This window comes from Ursus arctos, unplaced genomic scaffold (genome assembly GCF_023065955.2).
Source record: "Ursus arctos isolate Adak ecotype North America unplaced genomic scaffold, UrsArc2.0 scaffold_37, whole genome shotgun sequence".
NCBI classification, from domain to species: domain Eukaryota; kingdom Metazoa; phylum Chordata; class Mammalia; order Carnivora; family Ursidae; genus Ursus; species Ursus arctos.
In genome coordinates this window covers 27,289,428-27,308,702 of record NW_026623053.1, presented here as the reverse complement: position 1 = coordinate 27,308,702, position 19,275 = coordinate 27,289,428, and positions in this window count along the sequence as shown.

Below are 19,275 nucleotides of genomic sequence, written 5' to 3'. Positions count from 1 at the left end.
TAAAAAGAGAAATTAGAGAATTCATTCCATTTATGATAGCACCAAAAACCATAAGATACAATGGAATAAACCTAACAAAGAGGTAAAGGATCTATACTCTAGAAACTACAAAACACTTATGAAAGAAATTGAAGAAGACACAAAAAGATGGAAAAACATTCCATGCTCATGGATTGGAACACTGTTAAAATGTCTATGCTGCCCAAAGTAATCTATACTTTCAATGCCTTCCTGATCAAAATACCAATGGCATTTTTCAAAGAGCTGGAACAAACAATCCTAAAATTTGTATGGAACCAGAAAAGACCCTGAATCACTAAGGAAATGTTGAAAAAGAAAAACAAAACTGGGAGCATCACATTGCCTGATTTCAAGCTATATTACCAAGCTGTGATCACCAAGACAGCATGGTATTGGCACAAAAACAGACATATAGATCAATGGAACAGAATAGAGAGCCCAGATATGGACCCTCAACTCTATGGTCAACTAATCTTTGACAAAGTAGGAAAAAATATCCAATGGAGAAAAGACAGTTTCTTCAATAAGTGGTGCTGGGAAAATTGGACAGCTATATACAGAAAAATAAAACTCGACATTCTCTTACACCATACACAAAGATAAACTCTAAATGGATGAAAGACCTCAATGTGAGACAGGAATCCATCAAAATCCTAGAGGAGAACGTTGGTAGTAACCTCTTCAACATCGGCCACAGCAACTTCTTTCAAGACTCATCCCCAAAGGCAAGGGAAACAAAAGCAAAAATGAACTTTTGGGATTTCATCAAGATAAAAAGCTTCTGCACAGCAAAGGAAATAGTCAACAAAACTAAGAGGCAACCCACATAATGGGAGAAGATATTTTCAAATGACATTATAGATAAAGGGCTGGTATCCAAGATCTATAAAGAACTTCTCAAACTCAACACCCAAAAAAACAAATAATCAAGTCGAAAAATGGGCAGAAGACATGAACAGACACTTCTCCAAAGAAGACATATGAATGGCTAACAGACATATGAAAAAATGTTCAACATCATTAGCCATCTGGGAAACTCAAATCACAACCACACTGAGATACCACCTTATACCAGTTAGAGTGGCAAAAATTGACAAGGCAGGAAACAACAAATGTTGGAGAGGTTGTGGAGAAAGGGGAATGCAAGCTGGTACAGCCACTTTGGAAAACAGTATGGAGGTTCCTCAGAAAGTTAAAAATAGAGCTATCCTATGACCCAGCAATTGCACAACTGGGTATTTATCCCAAAGATGTGCACCCCAATGTTCATAGCAGCAATGTCCACAATAGCCAAACTGTGGAAAAAGCCGAGATGCCCTTCAACAGATGAATGGATAAAGAAAATGTGGCCCATATATACAATAAAATATTATTCAGCCATCAGAAAGGATGAATTCACACCAATTGCATCAACATGGATGGAACTGGAGGGGATTATGCTAAGTGAAATAAGTCAAGCAGAGAAAGACAGTTATCATATGGTTTCACTTGTATGTGGAGCATAAGGAATAACATGGAGAACATTAAGAGAAGGAAGGGAAAAATGAAGGGGGAGGGGAATCAGACAGGGAGACAAACTATGAAAGACTATGGACTCCAGGAAACAAACTGAGGGTTTCAGAGGGGAGGAGGGTGGAAGGATGGGTTAGCCTGGTGGTGGGTATTAAGGAGGGCACATATTGCAATGAGCACTGGGTGTTATACACAAACAGTGAATCATGAAACACTACATCAAAAACTAATGAAGTACTGTATGGTGACTAACATAACATAAAAAAAAAGGCAAATGGGTTGGTTAAGCCTCTGACTCTTGGTTTTGGCTCAGGTCATGATCTCAGGGTTGTGAGATCAGGTCCCTTATCGGGCTCTGTGCTCAGTGCAGACTCTGCTTGAGATTCTGTCTCTCCCTCTCCCTTTCCTTCTGCCCCTACCCCCACTCATGCTCTGTCTCTCAAATAAAGAAATAAATAAATAAAATCTGTTTTAAAAAAGGCACATGGGTGAAGTCCAGAGAAACCAGATGTAAGCTTCCAGGTGTCCCCTCCCAGTGGAGTTGCACAGAGATGTGCTAAATTGTCTCAGAAACAGTATACAACTATATGTGTTAGTATTGTCATCCAGAGAAGCTCACATGGAGCCTTGGTGTCCAGGGTTTTTATTTGAGGTCAGCCACATAAGAAAGGAGAACCTGTGTGACAGATCTTAGCTATTCAGAGTCTAGCTCCCTCCCTCCACACCTAGAGGTCAAACTAATACAGCATGTCCCAAGGCCTCAGCATATCAAGACAGGCATTCACCATAAGTCACAATGTTAGCGTAAGTCATCTGATCAAACTGACAGAGGGTAGCCAAAGACTCAGGAATATAAAAACAGTGTTATAAAGTTGGCCCCTCTAAGTGATCTGAGATTATCTGCCAGGAGCCGGCCAAGGGCCAGTTCTCTTAAAGACAGTTCTTTCTTTGGAATGTACAGGCTTCAAAGGACCAGGGCTTGATGAATTAACCCTTTACTGCACAACTTCTTTTTTTTTTTTTTTTAAAGATTTTGTTTATTTATTCGACAGAGATAGAGACAGCCAGCGAGAGAGGGAACACAAGCAGGGGGAGTGGGAGAGGAAGAAGCAGGCTCATAGCGGAGGAGCCTGATGTGGGGCTCGATCCCATAACGCCAGGATCACGCCCCGAGCTGAAGGCAGACGCTTAACCATTGTGTCACCCAGGCGCCCCTACTGCACAACTTCTAACTCCCAATTTTTGAGAGGCCAGTGTTACAAACTAATCACAAAACCAAACACAACAGAATGAGCATTCAATTTTTGCACCTGCCATCCACCTCTACCTCCAATTTTTTTCTTTCTTTCTTTTTTTTCCTTCAATCCTAAATCATCTTTCTTCAAATCAAGGCAGCTTTTCTATCTAATTCTGCTCTGGCTCTGTGAAATAACTGTTGCTTTATTTTAGTGATAACCCATAAGAAGAGAGAGATAGTATTTATATATTTTTTCCATTATTGGAATTTTGTAAGGATAACTTACATGATAGCACTGGAAACACTTTCCCTCTGCATAGCAACAGTGCTGGATAACTTTGAAAGAATAATGTAACTGTTGAGCACACACTTAGAAATGGTTTCTCCTTGCTTAGATATCTTCCTTTTTCTTGTTCTGAAATAACATTTTCATCTGCTCCCAATGTAGAAACATATAATGAGAGCTTTCACTTACTGTGCATAAGGAAAATTGCAATTTTGCTGAACAGTTATCCTAAATGTGGCAACTTAACAAGTTACAATAGAAGTGGGTTGGAAGTATAAAGACAGCTCAGTGCCTTCAAGTAAGGGTAGTGTAAAGTGGGGTGTGTATGCAGACATTGTTGACTAGAATTAGAAGAGCTGCTGTTAGCTCACTGGCAAAACACATGTTTCTCAAGCCAAATACCTTGGTGATGGTTCCAGAGCTGACAGCTTCTGAAAAGCAAAACAAACAAACAAAATTATGTCTATTTTACAGTAATAGAAATTAGGCTTTTTGGACCTGTGTGTGTGTGTGTGTGTGTGTGTGTGTGTGTATGCTTAGCGTAGAGGGAAGGTAATTTACCAGAAAAACCCTGATTAAAATCACCTTGGCACTCACTTTTGGGAACCAGTGGCTCCCTGTTGTAGGGAAGCAATGGTCTGGCTGAAGGGGAGACCTGGCTCTCAAACTAAAATGCAGGCTTCATTTCTCAGGAGTAAAGTCAATTTAATTAACCATTCCCAATTGCTTTAGAAGAGTATTTCAGGGGCATGGGTGAAATAGGTGAAGGGGACTAAGAGGTACAAACTTCTAGTTATAAAATAAGTCATGGGGATGAAAAGTACAACACAGGGAATATAGTCAATAATATTGTAGTAACCATATGGTGACAGATGGTAACTATGTTTATCATGGTGAGCATTTTGTAATGTATAGAATTATCAAATCACTATGTTGTATACCTGAAACTAATGTAATATTGTATGTCAACTGTACTTCAGTTAAAAATAAAAAAAGAGATAACAAAAAATAGATAATGACAAAATAATGTAATACGTTCATTCAAACAACAACAAAAAAGAGTATTGTGGACTTTGGAGGAAGCTTTTGGATATTACTATCCTCTTGTAACTTTTATTATCGGTACTTATGAAAGTCTCAGGAATTGTATTAAGTAATGCAAAAAAAAAAAAAAAGAAAAAGAAATCAGTATTATGGTACTATTTTCTGATTCTGAGAGTTGGTGGTCAGTCCAGTTCTTCAAGGCCTGAGATAAAACTGCATTTTGTTGGGCGTCTGGGTGGCTCAGTTGGTTAAGCATCTGCTTTCAGCTCAGGTCATGATCCCGGGGTCCTGGGATCAAATCCTGCATCAGGCTCCCTGCTCCTCGGGGAGCCTGCCTCTCCCTCTCCCTCTGCCTCTCTCTCTGTCTGTGTCCTTCATAAGTAAATAAATAAAATCTTAAAAAAACCACAACTGCATTGTGTTGTTTACTAGGACTGAGAAGAAGGCTCAACTAGACATTCGGGGGGAAAAATATGTCCCAGAGAGTTCAGGGACTTTCAAGGGGGCTGTATTTAAAGAAGCCCCTAGGCCTAGCATAAGAATGTGATTGTCTAAACTCTAAGTTTCAAGTCCTAGAGACCATACAAACAAGCATCATCCTGAAGCTTTGCAGTCTCTAAGGGGCACTCCTCTCCTATGGCCCCCTCAGGTATTACTACGAAGGACCATGGACAGCAGAAATCCTCCAGGCAAGCATGGTAGAGTGACCCAGCTGATGAAGGAACTCACTTTACCACTGAGGCAGTGAGTCCTTGCTATCCTCCTCCAACAGAATGGGCAATGCTGTCAATAGCTAACCATTGAATATTGCCTCCCTTTCCCTCTTTTCTCAAATGGATGTCATTTGTCATTTTTTCTGTTTTTTTTTTTTTCTATGTTTGCAAATGGAAGTTAGGTTAATCAGTTGGCCATAGATTGCTAGACCTTGAGGAATTTCATCCAAACCTAATGGGAAACTATGCATAATAATCAGAAATTCTGAGTTTATGAGAATTGGAATCATGTCCCCTGAGAAAAGAGTTAGTGCATTATTGGTTTAATGTGAAAATTTCCATTATGCCAAATGAAATAATTTTATATTTATATGAGAAAAAAGATTGCAATATGCTCGAAGGTCAAGGGTGATGAATATAGTAGATTATCTCCTGGTTTTGTTTGCTCAAATCCATTTTCTTCTTTCTCTAAAAAGATAATACTCTGCACATGTAGAGAGGATCATTCCATGTCATAGTAGAGGGGCTTAATCTGCCTGCTCTTTCTATCAAACGTGCATGGAGTAGTTCCATGCCTGAATAGTCATGTACCTGGCTCCAGAGCTTGGCTCGGGAAAGAGCATGCAACCTCAGCCAGAGCTTTGGGGAAAACACTCTCTTTATGCTGGGTTTGCTAAACTCTAAAGATGTGATGGCTGCTGATGACCATTATGCTCCCACCAAGCCCATCTCCTTTCTAAAGGATGGAGAGAAACGCAGAGTCCTGGAGTTGCCATGTGAACTCTCGTATCCAGTCGTATTTCAAGCCAGATCTCCCTCTCAACATTTTGGTTGTGTAAACTAATGATTTCCCTTTTTCACTTAAGACGTTTGGAATTGGTTTCAATCTCATACAGCTGACAGAGTCCTGGCAAATACAGAATTGGGTCTTTACTGATCTCTGAAACTGTTTTCTTTACCCAAAGTGGGCTAATAATATCTACTTGGCAGGATTGTCATGGGAATACAAAATGCGATATATACATTAAGGCTGTCATCGGAGGGCTATTTAACACTATGTCCTAGGCAGACATATGCTCTCTAGTTAATATTTCTTTCCCATTGTGTACCAGGATTAAACAGTATAGTAGCCCTCTATTTTATTTTATTTTATTTTATTTTATTTTATTTTATTTTATTTTATTTTGAATTTAATTTAATTTTTTTTCATATGGTAGTTCTGTTTTTAATTTTTTGAAAATCCTCCATAATGTTCTCCATAGTGGCTGCACTCGTTTACAAATCCACCAACAGTGAACAAGGGTTTCTTTTTTTCCACATCCATGCCAGTCTGTGCTATCTCTTGTCTTGATGATAGCCCTTCTAAGAGGTGTGAGGTGATATCTCATTGTGGTTTCAATTTGCACTTCTCTCATGACTGGTGACGTTAAGTATCTTTTCATGTACCTCTTGGCTTTTCACATATCTTCTCTGGAGAAATGTCTATTCACATACTTTGCTCATTTTTTAAATTGGGTAATTTGATGTTTTGCTATTGAGTTGTATGAGTTCTTCATATGTTTTCTTAATGGGATATTAACCCATTATTAGATATATGGTTTGCAAATGTTTTCCCCATTCTGTAGGTTGTCTTTTCACTTTGTTGAAGGGTTCTTTCATTCTGCAGAAGATTTTTAGTTTGATATAGTCGACTTGTTTATTTTTTCTTTTGTTGCTTCTGCTTTAGGTATCCTATCCAAAAAAGTCATTACCAAGACCCATGTCAAGGAGATTTGTTCCTGTTTCCTTACAGGAGTTTCATGACTTTGGGTCTAACATTTGAGGCTATATATATATATATCCGTTTTTTTTCTTTTTTTTATTATGTTTAGTTATCCACTGTATAGTACATCATTAGTTTTTGATGTAGTGTTCAATGATTCATGCCCTCTATTTTAAAACATCCTTTCATTAATTATCTGTCAAACAGAGCTATTTGAGGATAACTTGTTCCCTCTTTCATCATAGACTACTTTGCCTTCTTTCACAGATCATATAAAGTATCTGTGATTTTGGTATATACATCCAATCTAATGATGCAGGACTTGGGGGAAGAACCCCAAATCCAAAGTACTTAACTACCTGTTACCGGATTCTGAGAAGGAAAACAGATGACAGTCATCTAGTTAAGAACAAAAATTAAGATTGCATGGTGAAATAGATTTTTCTTAGAATGTCAGAAGTCAGCCAAGAGATAGTTCCACAGCTCTGTGAGCCATCTAGGACCTCAATTTAATCTCCTAAAATTTCAGGAAATGGACAGTTTTTTTTTTTTTTTTATCCCGTTTTAAGCTGTCCTATCATTTGAGAACACCATTGTGGAAACTTGACACTAATAATAACAGTCTGGCTTTTCCATTTTTCCCTCTTCTCTTTGAATCCAAACTACTACCCCAATGCTCTAAACTCCAAGAATTAATTGTATGTGTGTTTGCATGTGTGTGTGTGTGTGTGTGTACATGTGCATGCTTTGATGTTGGAAACTTATTTATATTCAAATAGAATATCTGATAGGGGAAAATATTAAGAAGGAGTTGCTGTAACACACATTTTTGTATACACTACTTTGGTATTAGACAATTAGATTGGAAAGTCTATTCCATAGTGAGGATCTAGGAGATGAGGCACATGATCAGTAAAACTTGATCGGGAAAGCGAATTGGAAGGAGGTCTGAGCATGGGATGCTGATATAATGGTTAATCTATGCAGAGGCAGGGATCAGCATGGGGTGTTGGGGGTTCTTTGGGGTAGTGAGATGCGATGGAAGGAAGTGGAAGGATGAAACTTGACTAACTTCAAAATTTTTCTGAGGAGTAGACTTCCGTGATGTAATGATCAAGTGGGTTCTCTGGCCCAAAGGCACAGTTAATGACTTTTTAATGAACTTTACGGTGGTGAACTGGGCAGTGCCAGGCCACTGGGGCAGGCTTTCCTGGCCCCCATTTGTGCTATCTTAGGACTCCAGGTAGCAGCTAAAATACATTATGTTTCTTGATGCTATTTCTCTAATTCTTTAACCACTCTGACCCTAAATACCAGTTATGACCTTGGGCTTTATCTCTCTTGATGTTTAGTAGGATTTTTGATCTGGCTCAAAGATACCATCTTTCGATTACCCTTTCGAGGTGTCTGGATGACTTTAGGAAACAATTGAAGTTAAGCACCCAGAATTTCCCAAGAGAAAGCCTACTTTCTTTGTTTCTTTGTGGTCAATCAGGGATCCAGGCCAATGGAGGCTCCACCATTTTTAACTCATGGCTTCCAAGGCAACACTGATCATTTCTCTTCTGGTCTACTGGTAGGATGGGAAAACACTGGACATCCAGGATTACAGAATTCCTCTCAAGCATGAGATGCAGGAATGGTACATATCAATCTTGTTGCCATCCCATTTGTGAGTTACATGGCCATTCCTCATTGCGAAGGGAAGAAGAAAAACTGTGATCCTTACTCACAGCCCAGCCACAGCTCTCTCACCACAGAAGAAAAGAACAGATTTTGGTGGATACCTACCAGTCCCTCCCATGCATAAATTTATATGATTCCTTGAATCTGTCAAGGAGAACCATCTGTTATATCATAAACTCTGTTTTCTCCTTGACTTTCAGAAAACTTGAAACTAAATTTAGTGCCCTCTTCTTGTAAGTCAGTTTCATTTTTTGATATGTTTATTCATTACTCTGAACTGGTTTTTGATCTCCCTTTGAATTTCAGTGGTCTTGTCTGTCATACATCTTAATATTTTAAGTCATCTCCATTCCTTTTAGGAAGTAGGTAGAATATAAATAATAAATGGAGTAACACAATGCAATAAGGAACCTGTCCAAAGAGGGTCTAATGTAAGAAGACTAGAAATTAAGTATGTTTGATAAATTCAAATTGATGAGATGCAAAAGTGTAGGTAAAAGAATTCCTTTGGAGGATGTTGTGGTACTTATATTCACGAGGTGAACAAACATTGGTAGTATGCAGTCCAAGCCGCCTAACAATTTAGGAAAGGGGAGACCCCATGTCTGAGAGGCAAGGTTGTCTCTCAATATATAAGCACCTTATGCCATAATCCACAAGAATTACTCTGTATTTTTCTGTGCTACTGAATGATCTATTTCAGCATATAAGAATGAGTTGTTCCTTATGTCAGCAATCACTATCAGGATCAAAAAAATGGTGCCATTTGCAATGACATGGATGGAACTAGAGAGTAGAATGATAAGTGAAATAAGTCAGAGAAGACAAATACCATATGATTTCACTCATATGTGGAATTTAAAAACAAAACAAATGAGCCAAATGAGCCAAGGGGGGAAAAAAAGAGAGGGAGAGGCAAACCAAGAAACAGACTCCAGAGAATAAACTGATGGTTGCTAGGGGGGAGGTGGGGGAAGGATGGGTGAAATAGTGATGGGATTAAGGAGTACACCTGTCATGATGAGCCCTGGGTGTTGCATGGAGGGATTGAATCACTGTATTGTACGCCTGAACCTAATATCACACTATGTTAACTGACCGAAATTAAAGTTAAAACTTAAAAAGACAAAAAATATCACATGAGGACACAAGGGCTGCCCTGAGTGATCTGACCACCAGTGTTGTGGGTTTAATAAATCAGTGTCTGTTATCATAGAAAAAAAAAAAAACCATGAGTTTTGAGTACCTAATACTTGCCTAGCACTCTCTGTGGGAGATATAAAACATGGGTCCCTTCCTTACGGCTCTTATGCTCTTAGGATCCCGAGAGACATAATACATTATAATGCAAAGTATTTTTACTTCCCGTTGTAGATGCGTCCCCAGCCCAGTGCGTGGTGCAGGGCAGACTCTCAGCAACCAAAGCTGAATGCAGGAGCAGTAGTATGATGTCCCTGGAGGCTAAGCTAAAATTTAAAATAGCTGTTAGGAGTCTCAGAAATATGCAGCATTTTTACTGATGCTCTACATTCCAAGGGTTCGTTCGTGTGCACTAAGAAAAACCAAAATCTGGTCACTAATTTGACAGGGGAGTTCACAGTAACACTGTTTAACAGCTCCTTCTAGATTTGTCACCGAACATACCTGTTCACATTCTTATGACTATGAGAAAATGTGCGCCCCGCTCACATAGCAGCCCCTTTTCTAGCCATTTTGTGACGATGTGCAGACACCTAAGGTGGGTTCCTTGCATGTCAGATAACGAAGGAATTAAGCTTTTAAAAATATCTACCCACAAGCATTTATTGGAAGGTATGTGTAACATTTTGTCAAGTCATGAACTTTCCAAAATTGCTCATATTTTCAGCATTTTCCCTCCTCGGTTGTGGTGGTTTATCTTTGTTTATTATGCCTACCTTCTGTCATATTTTAAAAAAACTTTCAAATTCCCTAAAAAAGCACTTGAGTTATATATGAAATCTGATATTTGTTTGTATAGCTAACTATATGCTTATAACTAAGGTGTCCAAACGTGGGACATGGATGGTGGCTCTGTGTGCACACAGAGCATGGTCTAATGGTGGCTTATTGGAAACGACAGAGCATTTAAACTTTTAGTCTCTGCCATCTTTACTGAGTGGCTTTGTGCTCATCATTTTTTATCCTTTGGTGACAATCAGAGTACTTTTTCATCAGTCAATCTCATACGGCATTGTGTCATTTGATGAGCTAACTAACGTTTGGGGAATGTTCTGAACCAGGGGAAATAAAAAAAAAGTTAACAAATATAATTAATGATAATAGTGTTGCTAGGCACAGTAATCTTATTTCCTGTGCTGGTAAGTGAATTATTGCTTTTCATATTGAAGAGGATTAAGGAGCCTTTTGATAATAGAGTGTTTATTAAATGTGCTATAGATGTGAGGTAAATCAATTGCCTAGGCGTAATAATCTATGTAACTTTTTAGTAAAGAAGAAATTCAAGTGTGGCTTTATGAAAATGTTTATTTCTCTGTACTATATGAAAGTCTGTTCACACTTCAACAGCTAGGAATATTTCAAAGGCTTATGTAGTAAACATATAGGAGTTTATACTCTTCCTAAGAACTGTGATTTAAACTGATAACTTCCCCAGGTATCTGGAGGTCTTTTTTCTCCTGCTGGGGAAGTCTCTTGAGTTCTGTGAGAGAAGAACATTCGGAAAGTCAAATAATCAACACTTTTCCTGTCACCTATCAATCTCTAGGCATCCTTGACTTTGAATTATAAAGTAATTAATCTTTATGAACTATGTAGATAAATCATAAACTGTCTTGTATTTGGAGAGATGCCCATCTTCCAAAATCTTTGAGTAGTTGAGGCTTGCTTACCTTAGGTTGTGTCAGGTGGGGGATTCTGTAGATTAACTTCTCTGCAAAATTCGGCAGAAGTGTTGAGTGAGATGACAGCCTTCATCAGGCCTCCAGGGCCACACAAGATGCCTCATTCTGTACAGGCCTCAGTCAGATCAGGTCATTTAAAAAATATTTTTATAGTTTTTTAAATTTAAGTAGCAAACCAACAGGAATAGCACAGAAGACAAACACTAAAAACATGTACTTGCACGTAGGACAAGGCAGTTAGAAAAATATGGTGAATGGACAGAATCTGTTGTATGATACAAATGCTACAAACACCATTTAGTTGCCGTCAATAAGAAATTTATTTGTTTTAAAAAAATCCAAACGCTGGCATGGTCCAGAAAAATGTAACAGATTTATTGGTAATTGTTATAAAGTTGAACTGCTGAAACGTGTTCACTGAAACATTTTGACTTGCATGAATGCTTTAGGTCCCCGTGTGTAGATTAAAAATTCACGCACAAATGAAAATGGAAAAACTGCCAATATCTGATTTCTGTTCCCTATTTTTCGGCTTGCAGTCATATACTCAGGTACCTTTTGACCCTATGGGGGAAAAATATATCTAATGTTCAGAGCTACCAATAACAGGAAGAACAGAAAAATTTCTTTTCTAAAGAATAAAATGTTTTCCATCATAGTGGAATTTTTTTTTTTAAGATTTTATTTATTTGAGAGAGAGAGAGAACAAGCAGGGGTAGGGGCAGAGGGAGAGGGAGAAGCAGACTCCCCGCTGAGCAGGGAGCCCTATATGGGGCTGGATCCCAGGACCCCAATATCATGACCTGAGCTGCACTTAACCCCCTGAGCCACCCAGACGTCCCCCCACCCCCTGTAGTGGATTCTTAAGCACATTCTTCACCTATGTGCTATTCATGCCAAATGTGTAACAGTTATGCCAAAAGACATCCAGCTAGCATGCTGCGTACGTGGAGAATGTGCTTAAAAATCAGGTCTTTTTATTCCTTCTCCTTCCTTCCCCACCTGCTGCAACATATTGAACTATTGAATATCCTCTCGGTCCCATATCCCTTGTTTCTCCCTTTTCTCATGGTCATAGTTTAGGTTCCCCAAAAAGCAGAGACTGAGGCAGTGGGTTTATATGTTACTACTTGATTAGGGATTATAATTCCAGGAAGCAGGAATGAGAGACAAGAGACGCACGACCGAGGAGGAAAAAGACCCCAAACAAGGGTGTACTGTGGAGCTGTCCGCTACTAAATGCAATTGGTTATCTGATCCTGAGAGCTGTTCCCTGAGCAGCCACGTCAACAGCTTCCCAGGACTCCCCATCAGAGGACTGAAAGGTTCCTATAGGCCCCCCCTCCCTGCCGAGTGTCTTTATTGTGCCTGTCCACCCATCCCTCAGCTCCTGTGTTGATTGCCAGCAACTTACCATACCACCCCCTTCTCTGGAGTATTGCCAGAAAGTCACTGGACCAAGGAAGTTATGACTGCAGCCCCAGGAGCAACCTGCCGCCAACGGCTGAGTCGCGGAGGTTCGAAGGACGGGCGCTTTCACTCAGTTCATGCCCCCTGAATTGCCCCACGGGATCAGATGGAAGCTAGTCTTCTGCTGTGGTCAAATAGTTGCTTAGCTGCTCGTCCTGCTCGGACCTGTTTTCCTTACTCCCTTTCTCCTGAGAGCATTCCTTCAGGAAATCACTTGGACATAACATTTTGTCTCAGATTCTTATTCCTGATTTCATAGGGGAATAATTTGTCCCCTGGCTCCTGTCTCGCTGGTCCTGAGTAAGTATCAAAGGGAAGTGAGGCAAGAGAGGCCCTTAGTCCAGGCACGTGGTGATGTGCCTGCGGCTCGCACCGGTGTGAGGGCAGTGAGAGACTCTACGGGATTGGCTCAGTGTGGCAGCAGCTGGAACAGGGGATAGAAGGCCAGGAGGATCGGAAATGGTACATAAAAAAAAACTGATACAATCCACCCCTTGAACTATTCACATCCTTTTCTTAGATCTGTCCTTCCCCCCATCACAATAGGGGCCTCTAGTATTGGGACAGCACGGTGCCCTCACTTCTTCCCCAGGGGTGAGGTACACGTCACAGAGCTTCCTTCAGAGTGGTGGCTAGCTGGTCCTGGCACCTTATTACAGGTATGCTTCCAACCTTGTGTTCTTGATGTCTCTTACTTCTTATTAAGGCTTTGGCTGATCTGACTTGCTTGTCTGGTGGGATGACCCAGACTTCTTCCCCAAGGAGTCTGAGTACTTGGTTGCCTTGTCCTTACTGGGCTATGGTGGCTACAATTGACTGACTGCTGCAGTCACTGGGTGTGGAAGCAGTAGAGATGCCCCTGAGGTCCACGTGCATTGCTTCCCGTTTTTTAACTGGATTATTTTTTTTGGGGGGGTGTTGAGTTTTATAAATTCTCTGTAGATGTTGGACCCTAACCCTTTATCAGATTTGCAAATTTGCAAATATCTTCTCCCATTCTGTAGGCTGCCCTTTGGCTTTGTCGATGGCTTCCTTTGCTGTGCAGAAGCTTTTTATTTTGATGAAGTCTCAATGGTTCGTTTTTGTTTTTGTTTCCCTTGCCTCAGGAGACATTTCTAGTAAGAAGTTGCTACGGCTGATGTCAAAGATGTTGTTGCCTGTGTTCTCCTCTAAGATTTTAATGGTTTCCTGTCTCACATTGAGGTCTTTAATTAATTTTGAATTTATTTTTGTGTATAATGTAAGAAAGTGGTCCACTTTCATTCTTTTGCATGTAGATGTTCAGTTTTCCCAACACCATTTATTGAAGAGATTGTCTTTTTTCCATTGGATGTCTTGACTATTTTGTCGACGATTAATTGACCACATAGTTGTGGGTTCATTTGTGGGTTTTTTATTCTGTTCACTCATAGGTAGAATTTAAGAAACAAAACAAATGAACATGGGGGGAAAAAAGAGAGGCAAACCAAGAAACAGACTCTTAACTATAGAGAACAAACTGAGGGTTGCTGGAGCAAGGGGTGAGCAGGGTCGGGGGGTGGTTGGGTTAAACAGGTGATGGGTATTAAGGAGGGCACTTGTGTTGAGCCCCAGATGTTGTATGTAAGTGGTGAAATGAATCACTGAATTCTGCTCCTGAAATCAATATTACACGGCATGTTAACTAACTGGAATTTAAATAACATTTTGGAGACAAAACAAACAAAACAACAACAACAAAAATGCATTGCTTCCTGCTCTATTGTTTAGCAGACACACTAGCTCATCTTGGTAGTCAGGGTCCATGATCTTTTCCAGTACAACCACTCCTTTATTTTCTTCCTAGTCCCCTGGAATAAGAAAGCCAAAGTGACAAGAGACAAGATGGTGAGCATAGATGTGGCTCTTGGCAGAAACTCCCTACATACCTTCCTCTCCCTTAACCCCCCCCCCCTCTCCTCCCCCCCCCCCCCCCCCCCAGTTCAGGACCAGGTCCTTGGACCAGCTGGTGACAGAAGTTACAGGGGTAGTAAGTACATATCCTGCAAGTTGGTCTCTGGGAGGAATGGTAGGAAATGTCAATTCTGTTTTTACCCCTTGGATCACAGATGTGTAGTCTAGCCTTTGGGGATATAGCCCCACATATCAACCATTGTATCTTGGGTGATAATAACTCAGTATGAAGGGTGTTGTCTCTAAGAGGGTGCCTTAGTTATACTGTTAGTAGGCCACCACCATTCCATTCTATTAGGCTAGCTACTTCTGGGTGATGGAGTACATGGGCAGACCAGTGGCTTCTCTTGTCTTCTGCCCTCTATGAAACTTTTTTTTTTTTTAAAGATTTTATTTATTTGACAGAGAGAGACAGCCAGCGAGAGAGGGAACACAAGCAGGGGGAGTGGGAGAGGAAGAAGCAGGCTCCTAGCAGAGAATACTGATGTGGGGCTCGATCCCAGAACGCTGGGATCACACCCTGAGCCGAAGGCAGACGCTTAACGACTGCGCCACCCAGGCGCCCCAATACTTCTTTAGCTTTATAATAGGCCCCTTGGTCAGAGATTACATTGTTGAGGGGACATTATAGGGTTTTCTATTAGGCTCTTCCTACCAAATGCCTTATTCCATAAATCAGGGTATGTCTGTTCCATTATAGAATATGGTAATAGGAATTAACTGCCACCTGGGTGTAAAACCCATTGGACAAACTATCAGAAATACTGGGGCAAAACTTCATTGATTAATTCATTTCATAATCTCCTCTCTCTAAACAGAGGACCACAATGGCAGTTTGGGTTCCCAGGTATTGCTCAAACCCCATATCTAACTCTTCTTGAAAAATGTGATTATTCCCCATCCCTTGGTGCATAGTTACCTTGGAAAATGGCAACATGTCCCTTTGGAGAAGAATCAGGATGATATTTGCAGCATGTATTCCTAGTAGCATTGACAGATCCTTCCTCAGAGAACCTGGCCTCCACATCAATCTCTATGAACTGACTTAGATCTAGGAAACACACAAGGGAACCACATTTTTCTCTTATGGTGGCTGATGTCTGCTGGCCAGCTCTCAATTCTTTATTTATTATACAAGTTAAGATATATAGGAAACCTGGTCTGGTGTCCATCTATTTTGTCAGGAATTCCATGATATCTTAACTATTGACAGAAGTGGTATATAAAAAGTTTCTGATATAATTTCTATTTTCCCTAAATGCATTTCTAGAGTTCTCAATGGCCTTGGTTGATGGTTCCATTTACTTAAGGACCATAGAAGGAGGTGTTTGAGGAGTAGATGGTGAGTTTAGTTTTGTTCATCCTGAATTTTGATGACATGAAGCTGAATATCTGGGTCTGGTGTTTGGTGAGGGTCTGGGCTTAAGGTGAAGATTTGAGAGCCATTTGGATATAAGAACTAGTTGAAATGATGGAAGTGAAGGTTATAATCCAGAGAAAGATTGAGCTTTAGGAAAACAAGAAGTTAAAAAAGCCAACCAAACAAACAACCCCTCTCCCCCAAACAAGCTTGTTAAGTTACTCCCATTGCATCCTCAATCACAGAACCTCTTTTTCCACTTTAATTAAAAATCAACTCTCCCCCAAGGATAATGTTTCCGCAGCACTTTCCTTAAGCTTATGCTCTTTGTCACCATGATCCCGCATGTCAGGGGTTCCAGAATATTCTCCAAGATCACCATTGCTGCTTTCTTCTTTACTGGATTACCTTCTAGAGCTCCTTATTGTTGTTACTTTCTGACCTTAATTCATGGAAGACACTGTTCTTCTTTTCTACCTCAATCCTACTATCAGCAAGTGTTCATATGAGTCATGCAACAACATAGCCTTACTGATAGATTATATTACTGTTCACTCATATTTGCTGCTTCTCCTACTGGTGATCCTCCCCACTGAAGAATTATATATCCCTGTTCTGTGGAACTGAGGCATGGATGTATGACTTAATTTGGCCAGGAAAGTGTGAGAAAAGAAGTGACAAGTGTCACTTCTGAGGCAAGCTTTGAATTTTATCATACTGTCTTTACTTCCTACCAGAAACTCTAGTAATGTTCCAGATAAGGATTGCTTGGTCAGCATGGGTTACAGAGTAATGGAGCAGAGTTTTTCTCTGATCTGAGGTAGATAGGTATTCTGAATAAGAAATAAACCATTATTGTTATAGATTAGAGATTTTAGGTTCATTTGTCATTGCAGTGTAAGCTATCCAATACCTTCTCAGAATTTCCAGATTACCTCAGTTCCAATAATTTATTCTTAAGGCTACATCCAGATGTTTATCCATGTCTGGAATAATTCCAACTCTAAAATATTAAATGTTGATATATGAATCTGAAGACACTAGCTTTTTATTCTGCTGGCTCTTTCACTTTCTTACTTTAAACTTGATCTTAGGCCTTGTACCACTTTATGTACACTCCCCTCCTTCTCGAACCACTGCTATGGTGAAATTTTGGTGAGGATTCGACCAAATTTCTGAAGATACAACCTGGCAGCATCTCATCACATTCCTGCTTTGCATTCCCCTCACTTCCTGCTCTAAGGCTTCTCTGATGCTGCATCATGGGATGTTTTCAGGAACCTGTTTGGCACTCATGCATGAGCAAATGGGAAATGTGACAGAGTTAGTGCTTATGGGATCACCCTTGACCGATGGTGTCTGAAAGTGCATGGAAAATACTATACCCTCTTTTTCCCTGAGTGAGCAGTTATGGACACATTTCATACTTCTCAGAAGATCAAACAGAATCAAGCACCCATTATCCGTATCAGCAACTAACTTGATAACATGTCCTGGTATTGACTTTCCTTTCTTCCCGTTTAACTCTCCCTGATCCTCATTCCGGTTCCCTGGAGTTTCTTAAACTGTCTACAGACAAGCCTTTGTCTGAAGTTCTGCTTCCAGGAAACATAGACGATGATAGTTTTCATCAAGGTCTCCAGATAACCCATTTTCCATTTTCCCCTTCGTGCACTGCCCGCTCATGGCTTCATTTCCTCCAACTACTGTCTAGAAGCATATGGTTTGTCACTCAGTTCATTCTCTTCCAGCACTCTCAACATCAACGTCTCCCTGTATTTCTACCAGATTTATTCTGTTAACTCTTAATTTGGATCAGCCTCCTGCCTTTCCTACTCCTATGTCTTAGGTGCTGAAAGATGCCAGATGAAATCAGAATTGAGAACTGATATCAAATGGATGGTCACCTCTATGATTTATAACCCAGTACCATCCTTAATCAGGTCTTCTTCTATTTCTCCACATCATCTTTTCTAAACATTTACCACCCTCTTCAAAATACTTACCCCACCACTATTGTTTTTTCTCTCAGCAAACTTCTGTCCCCATATAGACCAAAAATATGCCTGTCAAGACAGGTGTATGCCTTCTCAAATTATATCTCCATCCATACCAATTTATATGTGTCTCAGTTAGCATTTAGTTTCCCTTTCATCTGGAGGAGATGTCCCTTCTATCTAAGACTAATTAATAATGCCTCCATTGGTGGTCTTAATTTCATTAGTGCTGTTTCTTGTTTCATTGTTTATTCCCTTCTCTATTACTTACTACACTTCAAAGTATAGATATGGCAGAGCATTCCAGCTTAAGAAACCCTCACAGACCCTGTCCCTCCATTCGTTGTTATTTCCTTCACTGCCAGACTTTTAAAACAATGTCCCACAATTGCTGTCTTATCTTTTAGGAACCATTCTCTGCAGCCCATTCTAATCTCTGTTTCCAGCCCCACTATCCCATTGAGTCTGTAAAGCAGAGATCAACTACCTTCTAAAAGACAAATTCAAAGTTCTTTTTTCTGGTTTGTTTGTTTACACTTAATATCACCTTTCACAGTATGTATGAATGCTGACCTTTTTCTTCTTGAAAATCTCTTTTTCCGAGAGCCATCAGAGATATCACTGTACTCTGGCTCTGTTTCCACCTCTCTGAGGTTCCTTCTCAATACTCTTTCTTTCTCAAGTCCACATCTTCAGTAATATTCACTTCCCCTTGACTAAATTTCATATTTACTAAACTAGCTTCTGATTATACTTTGGCTTCCAAGTAGGTTTGCCTAAGGGGATAGAATGCATTGGTCAAAAGATTTCAAGTAGACTTGAAGGCTTGTTACAATTCCCACTGTAATTTAATTAATTGGCATTCTAATTTATTTATCAGTCTCTCATCTGCTAAGCATGACTCGTCCCTAGAGACTGCTAATCTCTTTGAATTTGACTGGAAGGGAGCAGATGCTGAGACATGGTGACCATAGCACATCGATGTCTCTCCATGAGGCCCATGTAACCAGCCGATCTACTGTGGGGAAGGAGCATGTTTCTACCTCATTTCTCTGTGACTGCAGTAGTCAAGTCAGAGAAATAAAGCAGAAGCTTTAAGGGACCATGTGGGGATTAAAAAATGAATTATCAAAGACTTACATACTGTGGGGCTGAAGAGATTCTTAAAAAAAAATTCAGGTACAAGTGAAAAGTGAAAATTTCCATCTCATGGGCCCTGCAGTCAGTCACCTTCCTGAGAAAATGAGGCCTCGTATAGTGACTGGCTTGAGAAGATACTATATAAATATTTATTGACTGAATAATGGAAGATTTTTTATTCAGTAATTTAAACTTTTATCTGCATGTAGACTTCTTTAAAAGTAAGACTACAA